Genomic DNA, 14,308 nt, shown 5'->3' on the forward strand with positions numbered 1-14,308 from the left:
CATCATATTTTCCCATCCAACCTAAATGGCAGATGAATTATGCAGTGTAAAAAAACAGCATCAAAATTTGCCATGCATTCACCGTGTAAGAAATAGCGTAATTCTTTATAGTTGCTTCCACCAGAACTTATGTACAAAGGTCAGAAGCAGTGTAAAATAACAGCGACAAATCTGGCATTAGCATGCTGTAAAACAGAACACGCCTTGATAAATTCGCCATTTATTTTCCACAGATTTTTATACCTTTTTTTGGCAAATTTCGTTTAACACAGCATCTATCTGCCCCAAAGTGTAGTAGACAAAGAATTTGTTGGTTGCCATTAGGGATGGGCGAATTTGACTCGTTTAGTTTCGCCAAAAACTTGCCGCTGGCGAAATGTCGCTGACACCCATTAAAGTCTATCGGTGTCAAGAATTTTTTTTTGCTGCGCGTCTTTTTATTTTGCCGCACAACGCCATACAAGTCTATGGGCGTCAAATTCACCAGTCCCTAGTTGCCATGTATGGGTTATTGGGGTTGGATAAGTACTGGTGCAGGCTCTAGGTCTAGGCAGTGCCTGGCCAAAAGCTGCCTGTGCCCAAGGGAGGACCCACCACTTGTCAAAACATATCCATGAATGTGAAGAAAAAATATTAATTTGTAGCATGTTCTGGTAAAAGTCATTGCAAGACACTTGTCAGTAATTTCTCCAGCAAACTGTGACAAATCAAATATGGATGACAGCATTATTATGATGCCATCCAATAAGTGTAATAATAATAATAGGAGGGGTAGTAAAGTGCTGTAGGTATCCACAGATCCAACGATAGCAAAGGGCAGAGAAATTCTTGACCTCCACAAATCAAATACAAAAGACATATATTATGTAATGTTTATTAGATACTGAGTTATCAGTATACACCTGAGAGATGGCCAGTCAAAGTCAGGATAACATTATTAGCAGTAAAATAGCTTACAAATGATTGCCTTTATTATTTATATGCATTTACATTAATGGGATGTGTGGGAATTCACACATGGAAATCTGTCTGTTTTAATTACAATGGAGTTTTCTAACAAAGAAAAAGCCTTAAGAATGAATAACCGAGTGAGTAACAGAGTCAGTTTTTGTTCATTAACAAGAATAGTCTGGCTTGATAGTAAATATAGCACAAGAGTAGTTACCTGGGAGCACTCAAACCTCATGTGCCACACGTAGAATAGCTACCCTGGAAAAGCTTAATTGTCCAGAACCTTAGAAGTATATACGGTGCACCATGGAGGGAGATGCATAGACTTGAAAGTCTCTTTAAAAATCCATATTTTATTGTTCCATTAATATTCCATTAAAAAAACATCATGTATAAGGGAACCATAGCTTAACGCGTTTCATGGCTATCCAGCCACTTTCTCAAAAGCACATAGTAAATATATCCACAACATTAAAATAAAGGGTAAATAGATAAATGCTCGCTCAGCTTAACTAGGTTCTTGGACTACAGAACTGATTTATTTTACTATGTATTTTGAGACCCCATAGACAATATTTGAAAGTAATCGCAGTTCACCTTTATTATTTAATAGCTCCATTGTTTTTATTGGGCTGAATTTGTTTACTAATTGGCTGACCATCAATTTGTCTTGAGTCTTATGTTAGTTTTGAGATTAGTAGGGCTATATTTGAGACTCCCAAAGTATTGTTTCCTGATAAATTCCTGAAACTCAGTGTGAAGTTTATGTAGGTTAAAATCTGGAACCGAATATTAATATCGCTTTATATATTATAATAACTATGTTATTGTTACAAGTATTTTCTCACATATGAATCAAATGTAGCTGAGGGAATACTTAACAGCAAAAGGAAATTTGAAATCAAAACATTTAACCTTAACCTTTGATAATTGTAAAAAAATAATATTTTTGTGTCTGGTAAAAAAAGAGACAAAATCATTTGTTCTTTTAATTGGTAGTTGCGAATCTAATTTACAATAAAAAAGTGAAAAGTTTATGTCATGTATGATGTCACATCACTAAAGTTATCATGATTTGCCAAACTTTGTGGTGTTTCTGTGACAATCGTTGCCCCCATCATATTACAGATATTGGATCTGTTTTATGACTTGTTAAGGGCCTTGCAGTTTCTGGATAAAGGTGATTTCCATATTGTGGAGCATCACACCTTAAAGCTTAAAAATAACATTAAAACAAGATACAGTGATGTCTTATTATTATAGAAAAAAACAAGTAAGTCAGAAATGAAGAACTGCTTGCTTAAATAAGACACTATAGTGGCATTGTATGTTTTTTTGTTTAATGGGTTTCCATGAAATAGATCCTATACCTGTACTCAGTATGGCATATTTCTTTAAAAAAAAACAAACAGTTATTTTGTGTGATGTGAAGGTATCTCATCTAACACTAATATAGATATGAATGATTAATGATTAATGCTACAGGCATGGCTAAATATCTATTACCTACAGTATACCTATATTTAATTACAGATTTTGTTGCTAAACCTGTAGATACCAGTCAGACAAGATGTGTCTTTGGTCAAAACCCAGCTAATATATCTTGAGACAAAGTCTAACATGGTGCCATAGATATTGAAAGAGTAGCCTAGATGTGGGCAGTGGCAAGGAGGTGGCTTTGTCAATTACCCTTCCCCAACTTTACCATGCAGGAATAATTGCATTTATCCTTGGCCATTCCCCTTGTGATAACAAAAGAGAATGTAGATTTTAAAATAGAGAAGGCCCCAGATAAACATATATGTAACAAAATCATTTAAGTCATTTAAGTAATGGTTAAACCTAAACAGACATAGAACTGAAAGAAACTGAAAGAAATTGCTCATGCCATCAAAAAAACACAAGTCTCCATTAAACTTTCTAATGCTAAAATGAACTGGTGCCAAAATCTGTTTTTTTAATGTGACCAGCTACTTTCTCTCGTCAGCTCAATGCATGCTTGATTAAAGGACTATATGACTTATGATAACTATGAATTACTATACAGGTACATACCATTTTTTTAATCAAATTAATTCTTCTAGTGCTTTTCAAATGGTTTTAATTAACGTTTTCTTTTACAGTGTTAGTGTGTGCCAGCCCCTTTTAAAAACTTTTATTGGTGAAGAGTAAAACATTTAGCAGCCCAGCTGACTGGACCTTTCAGCATCCCTAGTCCTGCCACCTCACATTTAGGTTATTGTGCTAAAAGTTGCACAATTTGAACCAGGTCTAGTAACCCATACTAAGCAGTTTCCAGATAACCTTTAAGCATCTCACATTTATGTTTCACTATACTTGATACAACCTCTTTGTGAGAGTGCACAGAAATGGAAGATGGAATGTTATGTAGCCTTGAATCTGCTCTTTTATACCCAGGTCCAGATCTAGAATAAGGCAGAGAAGATGACTGACCTGGGCCCCCAGCATCAGAGAAAAGCCACAAAACAAATACGAAAGCCATATATTACACAGTATGCTGTTAATTAGATCCTGTATTATCAGTGTAAGATGATGATGAGATGTTCAATTTTGCAGCTCTCAAGCTTTTTAAAATCTATAGCAGTAAAAGAGAAAATGAATTTCCTGGCCATCCCCTGGCAGCATAACAATTTGGGTAAGTACTAGTGATTCGAAAATTCGCGGAAAAAATTCGCCGGCGTCAAAAATTTTTTTTCGAAAAACGGACGCCGGCGTCAAAAACGGGCGCCGGCGTCGAAAAAACGGGTGCCGGCATTAAAAACGAGACGCCGGTGCCGTTTCGTGAATTTTTCGCCGTTTCGCGCGAAATTCGCGAATTTTTCGGCGAAGCGAAACGGCGCAAATTCGCCCATCACTAGTAAGTACCCTAACAATAAATGTTGGAGGGCAACTGATACTTGATAACAGAACTTTAATTAGATTACAGCTGCGTCCTGCAGTACTGAATGCCCCAAACTGCGCCAAAGATGGAGATCTAATATATAATTTATAATGCTTGATAAATGTGTTTGTAGTAGCCCATGTTGCAGCCCTGCAAATTGACTCAGGTTGTGCTCCTGCTTCTGCTGCCCATGACGATGCAATGGCCCTTGTAGAATGTGCTCTGGTCCTCTCAGGCACCGGCTTACCCTGTTCTTTATAGGACAGGGTCACTATCCATCTCCTCAATGTTGCAGTTTTGGCTGTCTATGAATTTTCCTGTTGCCCTCAGTTTTTTGTAGATACATTTGTAGACAGGAATGCACATCATTAGATTTCCATCTCAATTCCTCTTGCATCCCAACTTTTGGATCCTAGACCCGGTCTGATCTGACTACTCTCTTGCCTAACGCCTTGTACTACAACCTTCTTCCCAACGACTTTGCTCTACAGTCGTGCCCCTCTGCCTATCCAGAACTCTCATCTTGCACCTCTCGTTTAAGTCTAGGTGGCATCCAAGTAAGCCGAGGGCTCCTCCTGAGGCCCAAAGGCGGTCACACTACTGATGAAGCACGAGCCAAGACCAGGGTGCCTGGTGTTTGTTCTGGTGTTGGGTGCCGACTGTTACACTCCCCCATTTTCCCTTTCTTTGCCCACTATCTCATCTAACCTGTTTTCCACTTAATCTTTTACTGAACCCTCCCCCCACGCCTGATTTAAAATCTCCTCCAACCGTCTAGCCCTTATATTTTACAAGAGGGGGTACTTTATTCTCTATATAAAATACATCATTTATACTGGTTACATTTATAAACTAACAACAGTCCAATTGCCCTTTGAAGGTCATCTATCCGACTGGATAGAGAGGAAACCTGGTTGGCACGTGCAAAATCTGTCAAAAAATTCAGTGGGTATCACACAAATAGACATGGTCTATCTCAGGGCAAAATGTAATTGCTTAGCCTTGGGGCAAGAATTGCAGTTTCTGCATCTGCAGACTTTTTCACAGTCCGTACTGGAATGTTCATACTTATGACAAACACAATAGAAATTCCTCATGCCATAAAAAAAAAATAAAACAACTCCCCATTAAACTTTCCAATGCTAATATGGGCTAGATACTGTACTTTCTCTTGCCAGTCCAATGCGTGCTAATTGTAGCACTATATGAATTTCTATACAGGTACATATGATTTTTTCTTTTGTTTTTTGTTTCTCTATTTTTTAAATGGTTTTAATTAATGGTTTTTTTTTTTTTTACAATTATGTTAGTGTTAGAAGTGTCAGCCACTTTTCACAAACTGTATTGGTAATACATTGAGACACCTCACAATAAGGGGTCGATTAACTAAAATTTGTATTTCTTTTTTTTTGTATTTCTCTAAAACTATAAAATTTCAAGATTTATTAAATTTAATAAACACAAAAAAGATTGGTACAAAACTAAAAAGCTGCCGAGGCCCCTTAGAAATCAATGGGAGCTGCGCTGGTCCTATTGGACCATTTTTAATGAATTTCACTAGTAATTGTCCAAAGAACAAGAATTTTCGTATCCTTTAGCGCATAGTTAAGTGTTTTTTCCATACATACTTTTTATATCTTTTAATAACATTCATGGTATTCATTATTTAAAAACATGAAAAACTCTAATACAAAACTCCTCCAAGTAAAAGCAGTCGAGGTCCCATAGAAGACTAAGGGAGCTGTGTTGATCCTATGGGACATTTACTTTAGCCATTCAATTTTTAGAGGTTTTCGGATTATTTTTCACCAGTAATTGTCAGAAAAACTTGAATTTTTAGAGAGTTTTAGAGATATTTGTGTTTTTTTTTATTCAGTATTTCTTTTCATTCGTACCTTTTGTATTTGGGTATTTAAATAACTTTCATGCCAGTCATGGTTTTTAGAGAAATAGAGTTTAATCATGGTTTCAAAAAGCTCTAATACCAAAATTCTGCCTTCAATAAATGGGCCTCCAAGAATTGGCCTAATTTTGTATATCTTGTTTAGAGAAAAAGTTACATTTATCAGCCCAGCTGGATTGGTCTTTCAACACTCCCACTTAAGCCATCTCACTTGTAGGTTAATGTGATAAAAGTTGCAAGTCTAGTAACTTACAGTAACCAGTTCTCAGGTAACATTTTCATATTTTCTGTGTGAAAGCAAATATCTGTTGTTCACTAGACCTGGTACAACATTTTAGCCTTTGAACAAATGATCTGATCTCTCTTACCAAGTTCTGCTTGTGATGAGGAGAGTGCACAGAAATGGCAGATGGGATGTAATGTTATTGCTGAAACTCTGAGCTGGTACAATAATTTTTATTCCTCAAAAGTCATGAGTGAATCTGTGTTTAACTATGGAAAATACACAAAAAGGGGTAAAATTTGTGAAACACATGTATCTTGACAGCGCTATATAAATAAATGATGATGATGATGATGATTTTATGGGTGACTTTTTTGCTGCACATTTTTTTTGTAGCAAAATAAATTAGATAAACTTATGGCTGTTTTTTTCGTGACACATTTTTTCCACATTTGGGCTACCAATAAAATATTTTTTCCTTAATTTCAGGTCTTGTTGACTATGTTGTCAAGATTCTCTGAATTGTATTGAAGTCAATGGGACGGCAAAATCACATGCATTTTTTGCTCCATATACTGCTACACACATGCCCGACATTGTTAGAGAACCCCCTATCCACTATGCTACAACTGCTTTTTCAATAGAAAAAAGTCTCCCGTCTTGCCAATTTCTTAAAAACATGTCTGTGATTTTTGACATTGCCTCTGGTTGACTGGTTTTAGAGTTTTTTGAAACCACAATTAAACTCACTTTCTCTAAAGTAACAAATGCCAGGATGAACGTTATTAAAAGATCCAAATATAAAAAATATGCCCAAAAAAACGGACAATGAAAAAAATACGAAAATCTAATATATATAAAAATGTCTGTTTTTCAGACAATAACTAGCGAAAAAAAATTCAAAGACCTCTAAAAGTCTGGATTGATTAAAATTTAAAAGGGGAGACTTCCTGTTCGGCGCCTGAGGTGATGGAAGCACAGAGGTAGAGCTCCTACTTACCAGGGTCGAGAGTCGGCACATAGAAGCTGTTCTGTTCATTTGAAATTTGTTTGTGTTGGTTCCCGGAGTGAGGAGAGCCAGAGGAGCAGAGAGGAAGCAGGTTTTTGGTGGTTTGGCTTTGTATGACTGCTGAGGTGTTCCTGATGTGCTGAGCTCTTTAGTTACCTCAGATTCTGCCATTGCATCTGTTAAGCCCACGCTGTTTTCGAGATTCATCTGTGAACTTGCGGTTCTCTTAACCGGGGGCTCTGCTGCATACTGGTTATATACTTCATTTTGAGTCAGTTGTGGCAAGTTCTAAGCAACATATTTGTAACAAAATGGTGGCCTCTGATTTCCTGCTGGGACACTGAGTTATCAGCTAACTTAGTCAGAGCTGCTTGCTGAGTCTTATTTTGTGCCACATTGTTTCAAATTTAGTGACAGGAATGTGTCACAAAAAAGCAGTTATCTCTCTGCTGACTAAGACTAAACAGTGTTAGTGATTGCTGTCATTACTGATACTTTTGTTACACCTTTATTGTATACAATGTTGCAAATGCTTGAGGAGGATTGTAACCATAGAAACAAATCAATGGTTACTTCTTTGTGAATAGGGATGTAGCGAACTGCCGTTTATGTGTTCGCGAACGCCGTTCGCGAACACCGGCAAAAAATGCAAACAGTTCGCGAACTGTTTGCGAACTTCGAACATCCGAAAATCGTTCGATTCGAACGATCGAAGGATTTTAATCGTTCGATCGAACGATTTTCGTTCGAATCGAACGATCGAAGCTATTCGATCGAATGATTTCATTCAATCCAATGGCTTCGATCATTCGATTCGAACGAAAATCCTTCGATTTTAGCGATCGAATGGTCGAATGGTCGAACGATTTTTTACGCGAACGCCTATTGGCGAACGTCGCGCGACGTTCGCGAACATTCGGCAGACGCGAACAGTCGAAGTTCGCGCGAACTAGTTCGTCGGCGAACAGTTCGCTACATCCCTATTTGTGAAAGGAAAACAGAGACAAAGAATAAAACAAGAAGGAAAAATTGACTTGTAATAAAAGCTTTATTAATAAAAAACAGGAGAAAAAACATAAAACAAACAAAATAAAAAACAAGAAGAAAAAGTAGAAAATTAATTAAATAAAAAAAGATCATTACTCTCACGTTTTGGGATTGTTGCTCAGGTTTTCTAATATATGAAAACGTATTCTCCTTCCTTCACAATGTCTTCTAAAGCTAATGGCAAAACATATGAGAAGGCTAACAAGAAAAATGTAAAGCTACAGGATAGGGATACAAATAGTTTTTTCTTATCTCACAACTCTGCTCCTACAAGAACATCTTTATCTGACGACTACTCTCTTATTGCGGCTGAAGTAGCCAGACTCATTAATCCAGTTATTGAGACTACAATTAGTAAAGCCATCGATAAACTACAGGAAAAAATTTCTGACATTTCAGGAAAACTGTCTACACATGATAAGCGATTTGGAGAGATTGAAGACGCAGTTTCTCAAATTCAAGAAGAAACAATTGATTCTCTATCCAGGATTGACTCTTTAGAGAGGCAAACTCAAGAGCTAAAGTTAAAACTTGATGATTTGGAAAATAGATCTAGGAGAAACAATCTCAGATCTATTAACATTCCAGAATCTTATCAGAATGACTCTTTATATGCTCTGATCTCTAAAACAATTCCTCTCAAGCTTGGTCTCCCTCAAGAATGCTATAATTTTAAGATAGAAAGACTCCATAGAATTGAACCTCCTAAAATGTTATATCCCATGAGACCAAGGGCTGTGATTGTAAAATATTGTGACAAGAACAGACTATTTCAAGCCTATAAAAAACTGCATACACTAAAAGTGGAAGGAAATAAAATATTGATATTTCAAGATTACTCGTTGCTTCTTTCCCAAAAACAAAGGGAATTCTCCCAAACTTGCCAGTCTCTGGCCAATTTACTTATCAATTTTTCATTGATGTTTCCTGCTAGACTTAAAATATTTTTACTTCTGGAGCTTGAATCTTTAGTGATCCTAGAGAGGCATCTGCATTTATTTCTCAACTGGAAAAGAAAAACATTGGAAACCTTGTTACAGAAACAAAATCCAACTCAAAATGCAGCTCTCCCCCAAGGATCAAAGGTGGAAGAGATATGAGAATCCTCGCCACACCAAATTCTCTAATGACTCGATACCTTCTCAAATTCAGACCAAATCCAGGTCTAGATCTAGATCTCCGCTGCCCCTAGAACAAGTAATCCTCCTCACTCCAGCGAAGAGGACATTATTTCTGACACTTGAATTATAAAGGGATTTCTCCAAAATAACCCTGTGGTGGGTGTTGTGCTCTCTGTTTAACTCATCTCATTAAGAGAGTTTGAGTTTTCCATCCTTAGGGAAAAATGGAAGTGTGATAAAACTTGATTTGTTATTTTAGTTCTATAAGTTACTTTTTCAATTTAATATGCTAACATTATCATATATTGTTGGCTTTTTATACCAGTGAACTTAACTATTTATGTATTGTTCTATTTAAATCTGCCCGGACTCATTCTTCAGATTGATGTTCTCACCTAAAACAAATACTTTATACATTGTCTCCTGGAATGTAAATGGGTTAATGGGTTAAATTCAAAGAGGAGCAGTATACTTAAAAGTTTGAAAAATACCAAATGCGACATAGCATTCCTACAAGAGACCCATCTTAATGGTTCATAGAATGCTTGGTTGCAAAAAGACTGGGGTAGGTGAGCTAGCCTTGTCTCCGGCTGTTACCGTATATACTAGAGTATAAGCCGAGTTTTTCAGCCCCCAAAATATGCTGAAAAACTCTATCTCGGCTTATACTTGGGTCAAGCACAAAAACGGTCACCGGCGCCCAAGAATAGTCGCCGGCATCCAAGAATAGTCTCCAAGAATATTCACCAGCATCCAAGAATGGTCGCCAGCATCCAAAAACAAGACACCGGCACCTCCAATGGGAGCAGAAACCCTCAATTTTTGGATTGAAACTTACCAGAAGCTGCTGCATTTCTCACCCTAGGCTTATACTCGAGTCAATAAGCTTTCACAGTTTTTGGAGGTAAAAGTAGGTACCTCAGCTTATACTCGGGACGGCTTATACTCGAGTATATACGATATAAAAAATGTGGGGTAGCTATATTATTTCATAGAAAATTTAATGTTGCTGTTATTAAGTCGACTAAAGATGAACTTGGCAGATTTATTTACACTCAGTACTCATTAATGATGTTACTTGGCACTTGTGTTCAGCTTATGCTCCAAATAGTTCCAAAAAAGACTATTTTACATGGCTTAAAAAACAAATTTCTTCGCTTCCTGCTAATAATATTATTCTGGCAGGGGACTTGAATGAGTCCTTTCTCAGTTCATTGGATAGATCTGATTGGAAATTGAATAATCCCTTTAAAAAGTACTACTCTCCTACATGATTTCTGCAAAGACACTAATCTTACTGATGTTTGGAGGCTTTTTCATCCCGCTGAAAAAGATTTTACTTTTTTTTCATCTGCTCATCACGTAGGAACAAGAATAGACTTTATTTTAATTTCCAATAATCTGATAAATAGAACTATTGAAACAAATATAGGTAACATTGATGTCTCAGACCATGCACCAGTTTCTCTTGTGCTTTCCAAGTTTCCTGCCCCTAAAAACGATGTTTCTTGGTTTTTTCCTGACTCACTTAGAGAAAATCCTGACTTTATTAAAATGCTACAGAACAGATGGGATCTGTTTTTAGATGAAAACAAAATACACTCTAATGACCCATCATTATTGTGGGAAACTTGGAAGGTAGTGGCTAGGGGGGAGATATCTTCATTTAAGTCTTACTTCTTTAAAAAAGTCCACAAAAAGTTTTTTGAGCTAAGTAAAAGTCAGAGTGTCCTTTATCTTTGCTTTAAACAGCACACCCCTCATTTGAAAATGCCCAAAAGTATAAGAATATTTAAGAGGAACTTAAAATTTGGATCAAAGTAAGACATCATTTTTTTGCATCTTACTCGCAGGCTAAAATCCAAAATTTGAGTAACAAAGCAAATAATTTGCTTTTTAATCTCACTAAGGCGGAAAATAAGCGGGCTAATCTTATAAAAATAAAGGATACTCATAACCAATTAACAAATGACTCTAATAAAATTGTGGACATTTTCAAAAATTATTATAAAGACTTGTACTCTAATCCTAATGTTAACTCAGAAAAAATGAAAACATTTTTTGAAAATTGTAAAATCCCTCAGATCTCAAAAGAACAATTGGAAAGTCTTAATAGTCCAATTTCCACTGAAGAAGTCTCCAATATTATAAATAATTTGAAAACTTCTAAAGCAGGTGGTCCTGATGGCTTAACTCCATCTTTTTATAAAATAATGAAAGACAAGATCTCACCTTTTCTAACAAATTTATTTAATGTCATGTTATTCTTTGGAAAACGTTTACCCTCTAGTGAACTCTCGAATCTTAGAGTTATCCCATAAAAGGACAAAGACTTATCTCTTCCCTCTTCCTATAGACCAATTTCTTTATTAAATCAAGATATCAAGATGCTATCTAAGGTTCATGCTGATAGGCTCTCTTTAATTCTTCCCTCCGTAATTTCAGAAACCCAAAATGGCTTTATTAAAAACAAATCTGGAGTTAAAAATATTAGGGCTTTGATCCATATTTTATTTTTTGCCAAAAAAGCATAAAATTCCCAGTTCTACTCTTAATATTGATGCTGAGAAGGCATTTCATAATATAACATGGAAACATCTATTTATGTGCCTTCAAAAATTTGGTATCACAGGCCCATTTTACCAATATATCGAATGCCTCTATAAAAGTCCCAAAACGCAAATAATCTTGGGGGGAGCTAAGTCAGCACCCTTTGAAATATTTAAGGGTACGAGACAAGGCTGTCCTTTATCGCCCCTTTTATTTAAGATAAGATAGCACTAGAACCATTAATTCGTTTCATTGATTTGTCTAAATTGATTAAGGGAATTTCCATCAATAATAAACAACTCAAAGTTTTAGCCTTCGTAGATGATTTGTTGCTGATTTTAAGAAACCCAGAGTCTTCATTTATGATTGTTTTTGACTTACTACAAGATTTCCAGTCTTTTTCTGGTTATAAGGTTAATGTGGATAAATCTGAAGTGATGAACATATATGGTTCTTTTTCAAACTCTTTACTTAAAAAATTTCACCTGAAATACCCCAAAAATCAGATTAAATATTTAGGATTAATAATTCCTTCAGACTTAAATAATTTATATTCATTAATAAATACTACTCCAGCTTGTCATAAACTTTCCTTCATGTGTGAAAAATGCTGATATACCCATTAATTAATCTCCCTTTGCTTATAAAACATTCTGATATCAAGAAACTTGATTCTGCTCTTATCAAGTTTATATGGAATGGGAAAAAAGCAAAGATTGCTCTCCATAAATTGAGAGCTACAGTTAAACTTGGAGGTTTAAATCTCCCTAATTTCAGAGCTTTCAATTTATCAGCCCTTACTAGATATCTCATTGAGTGGATCTCTCAAAGTAATAAGTTTACAAATCCTGAAATTGAAATTTTTCATGAACTTTGATATTATATCTGTTTTACATAGTAAATGGGGTAGTATTCCTAGCGATTTTAAGAAGAATCCCCTTTTTCGGGACTCTATTTTTGTGTGGAAACACTTATTCTCTCGACATAGCTACAGTTATACGGAAACTCCTTTTATGACGGCTAAACTCTTACTTAAACCCTCAGATTTTCAAAAGTCTGAGTCCTTTTTATTTTCTTTGAAGAAAAAATTATTAGTCTTAGTAAAAGATTTATTAGATCCACCCAATGAGACTCTGTTATCTTGGTCAAAAAAGACTACCGGCTTCTTAAATCTGATAGATATTATTACTTAGCTTGTCAATGTGGTCTTTCTTTGTTAAGTAATAATAGAAACATTGTTTTGTCAGATCATAGGCTAGCTGAAGATTTGGGAGAGTTTTTGGAGATTCCTTTTTTGATTTCTATTAACTCTATATCTAAAAAATTCTGGAATGATTATGGGTCAGACCCACACCCATTACTTAAAGTGTCCAACAAATGGGCTGAGTTTCTACAATGTCAAATATCCTCTTTAGATTTGGTGAAGTCTATTTGTAAATACAATAAATTAATTTTGGCAGAGAGTTGGAGGATACAACATTTTAAGTTAGTTCACTTAGGCTATGGGAAGATTTTTTCTAAAGGTATATTTTCTAGTCATGTATCATACTGTCCCAAGTGTGATGAGTATAATGTGTCCCTTTTTCACTATCTATGGACTTGTCCAAAGATCAGTATATTTTGGACGGAAGTTACTAGTTTTCTAAACATGGTCTCCTTACTTTGAGTTCTGTAACTCCAATACTAGAAGTCAAATCTCTCAGTTTCTTCAATTATAAAATGTTCATAGGGGGGGGTTATCTGACATTCCCAAGACAATGGGCTTTTTCTTTCTTATTTTTCTTTTACGAATGTCTATGCGTCCACTGAATTAGTTAGTGATAGTTCTTGTTAGTTTCTATTTTATTTTACATATTACTTCATTGTAAATTATACATTCTGTTTAATATGTCATTGTGTTAATCTTCTTATTCTGCATACTATTTGTTATCATATTGATTTTTATGGTTTATTGTGAAAACTAAATAAAATATTTCAAACATTAAAATTTAAAAGTGGTCCAGAAATTTGCGCCCAAACCATACTTGGTAGAAAAATTTGCTTATCACTATTTATCAAAATACACTGTTTATAGCCATATTCTTTTTCAGACTTTAGTACTGTTTTGGAGATTTTTATACCCCATTTCTGCATTTCATCTTAAAAGGGATCATTGGGAACCTAAATTGTAAGCTTCATATGAACAGGAACTGATGAGAATGACTAACAATATCTGTGAACCGGTGTTTAGCAAGTTGTTGCTATTTAATAGATGTGTACATACAATTTTGCTGATTTGTCTTATATATAACTGCATATTTGAAGATTAGAAAGGTATTCACATTACAACCTACAAAATACCCTATAGTTATATTTTAATTTATTGTATTTCAAAATGGTTTGCCTTCTTTTCTCCATATTTCAAATCCGAAATTTTAAATTCCGTCTGACCGCCACTGTCATTGTCAGGGCCATATTTATATATAGGCACCCGCAGGGCTGTGCTTAGGGTAAATCAATTTATTCTGAAGTTACATTTTTAATGCATTCATCTTTCTGTTCAAAGCATTACTGAACCATAAGAAGGACCCCAGCAATCAGATCCGATTTTAATTTACAAAAT

Source organism: Xenopus laevis, chromosome 2L (assembly GCF_017654675.1).
Source record: "Xenopus laevis strain J_2021 chromosome 2L, Xenopus_laevis_v10.1, whole genome shotgun sequence".
Lineage (NCBI taxonomy): Eukaryota > Metazoa > Chordata > Amphibia > Anura > Pipidae > Xenopus > Xenopus laevis.